This window comes from Triticum aestivum, chromosome 3D (assembly GCF_018294505.1).
Source record: "Triticum aestivum cultivar Chinese Spring chromosome 3D, IWGSC CS RefSeq v2.1, whole genome shotgun sequence".
NCBI lineage: Eukaryota > Viridiplantae > Streptophyta > Magnoliopsida > Poales > Poaceae > Triticum > Triticum aestivum.
In genome coordinates, this window is record NC_057802.1 from 617862866 (window position 1) to 617865948 (window position 3083).

Sequence of the window (3083 nt, forward strand, 5' to 3'; positions counted from 1 at the left end):
GGAAGATGACGAGGTGAAGAGGCACGAAGGGGGAAAAGTGAAAATGACCCCGGGCCTATTTATAAAGCGAAGGGATAAGCGACAGGCGCGAGAATCGAGGAGCCCAAAGAATGGATAAGTGACAGAGCTGTCGCCTCGATTTCCGGAGGCTCATTAATAAAAGGGAGGTATGTACGGTTTTTAATAAGCAGGTGACGTCATGGCGGTTTATTACAATCTCAGAAGATGACGTCATGGCGGATTACAAGGTTCACACGAAGGTGTTCAAGAAGGAATTTTCTTAAGTGTGGAAGATTTACATGAACAGGTTCAAATCAATCTGGGGCCTAATGTTGGGGATGTAACTACTAAGTACAAACCACCCTAGTGGGGCCGGGTTATACCTGTAACGAGTCATCCATATTGAAGCCCATGAAGACAAGGAATGTGGCGCTTTACTCAAGATACTTAGAGGCTCAGGGCCCAAAGGCGGATTAGGGACCGAAGACATAAACCGCCATATACTATGTAACTTGTGTTGTAAGATAGGAAAAGATAGAAACCGAGCCGGACACGTGTATGAGCCGGCCGGGATTCTGTAAACCGCCGGGCGTCAACCTGTGTATATAAAGGGACGACCTGGCGGCGGTTCAAGGACAAGAAACAACAACTCGAGAGCCAGGTAAAGCGGTTTCGGTCCCTGATCATCAAGACCCCATCAATTTCACCACAACTAGATCGTAGGCTTTTACCCTCACCGCAAGGGGCCGAACCAGTATAAATTCCCCATGTCCTTTATCCGGTTTAACCCCTTTAAGCTAATCTCGTTGCGATGGCTCCACGACTAAGTCCTCACACTAGGACATCTGACGTGATAATTCCACGACAGTACCGACAGTGTAATTCGGCATGTTTGTCGGAGGGTCGCCATCAGATGAATCATCTTCGGCGGCCCGAGAGACGGGTGATGTGCGGCTGGTGAAAGCGGGACATTCAGAGGTTGAGTTTGGTAGGTCTGGATGTGGCATTGCGATGGATTCATTGCACGGGGTGTTTTTCGTTCTACATCATTGGCCTTCCTTTGAGCACTAGACTCCCCCTTCTCAATCACCGACATGCTTTTGCGGCGCTGCATGCGCTTCTCTCGTATCTTTGCATTCAGCTTTTCTCTCACATCTTCAGTTACTTCATCCTTTTTCTTCTGATAACATGATCGGCTATGTGTGTTTTTCTGCTCCCTTTGCTCGTTTGTTAAATTACGATTCCGTTCTAAATCTCGTTGCCTCCTAGCTAGGCCATTGTCATGAGTGACACCAGACGCATCTAATGTTGAAGGGGAAATTGTTGCATCATCATGCAAGAACTCTGTATAGCTGGAGCTATTAGGGTTGGCTGGTTGAACAACGTTATGAAAGCATATTTAGAACAATCTGATTTTAATACGTATGAAGGTAGTGAGTAAAGAATATTACAACTTTATTGTGCTACATATCGAAAAACCACGTGCAATAACATGAAGCAATAAACTCTATGGTTTGAGCATGATGGGCGCTAAAAGAATATTTTGCTATGACCTAAAAAATCTTAGAACATCTAGGTGAAACTAAAGGTATTATTATACCTGATGTCGAAAGTGGACGAAGATTTTCATTTTCGATAAGCCGATCCTTTTTCCTCCGATAAGAAGCTCTTCTCAGGGCGTTTCTATGATCTCTCTTGCGTTCTTCGTCCGTTTGTTGCTTTGTTTCCGGGATGTGATTCAAGTCAACATCTCGTGTCATTCAGGACATTCAAAAAATCTAGTGAATAAAACATAACTTGACATCAATTGATGATTGAGTACACACTTTATGATTACCTTGTATACCATTGTCACTAACCAGACCAGATGTGACCGTAGTTGTAGCAGGAAATATTGAATCAATATGCGAGAATGATGTGCAGTTGGAGCTAGCTGGGTTGTCTGGTTAAACAGAGTTGTCAGAACATATTGAAATTTCTGACTATAATGGCCAAAACATTGAAAGTTTACCTAACAAATTAAGGGCCCGCAGTTTTTCATCTTGGAGATTCTGATTTTTTTGCGCTGATAAGAAGCTCTCCTCAGGGCGTTTCTATGGTCTCTTTTGCATTCTTCTTCTGTACTTCGTGTATTTTCTTTGGTGTCATTCAAGTCATCTAATGGTCTCTTGCATGTCATTCTCTCAATAGCCAGCGGCAAAAACATAATTTGACATCAAACGATCGTGGAAAAGGTACAATCAGATTACCTTGTATATCTTTCGCATGAATGGCACCATATGTGACCGTAGCTATACGAGGATATGTTGCCTTATTATGCGATAATGATGTATAGCCCGAGCTAGCTGGGTTATCTGTGTCATCAAAAGTGGTCAGTACTTATTTATCTGGTTGAGCCATGCATGTTAGGATGAAACAAAAAACAATCTTACTTGATATAATAAGGGGACTCAGATCAATTTGCATCGGATGGTCATCTCGGGTGGGTTCGTTTCCATGGCCCAGCTTCTGTACTGACCCGGTATCGTGGCATTGTGCCACCAGTTGTCCCATGGTTTGTTTGGGGTCATCTGAGACAGCTCCTATTGCAATCCAGCATAAATACATAAAACAAAGAAAAGTTAAACATAACCTGAAATTGTACGGCAAAGTCATACGCAAATATAACGTTACAACATTGCAAAGCACCTAAAATGTACCTGGGATCATATGTACGGTGGTGAACAATCTGAAAGTACGGCGGTGAACAATCTACCCATTGTGTTGTTGCTTTTTCGAACCATCTGTCTTGTTAGTGCGATAAGATGCCCCCCTGTGCGCGTTCATAAGTTCCCTATGGTCTACCAGATTAACCAGATGTATTAGATTTAGTGCGAAAAACTATTGTGAACATGGGATTTTACAAGTCTGGTTGAAGAATAGGTTTCTCTTTTCATGTTTTGCTTATTCTGCTTATGTTTAGTCAGGCCAGATATATACAGGTTATGATTACAAATCACTTAGATCACATTGGTACTACATCTAGGTAACTAGCACTGGGAACTTTGCACATTATGGAGTAATAAATAGTCAGGTTACTATAA

General features: G+C 42.6%; 1 long non-coding RNA gene across 1 annotated transcript; it reads right to left on the bottom strand.

Moving 5' to 3' along the window:
- Window positions 1-1473: 1473 nt before the first annotated feature.
- LOC123075993 (uncharacterized) lies at window positions 1474-2835 on the bottom strand. The gene is made up of 6 exons (XR_006436249.1): window positions 2700-2835; window positions 2433-2582; window positions 2250-2354; window positions 2012-2157; window positions 1838-1942; window positions 1474-1750 (listed from the first exon to the last, which is right to left on the bottom strand). It is a non-coding gene; the product is annotated as an uncharacterized lncRNA (long non-coding RNA).
- Between the last annotated feature and the right edge of the window lie 248 nt (window positions 2836-3083).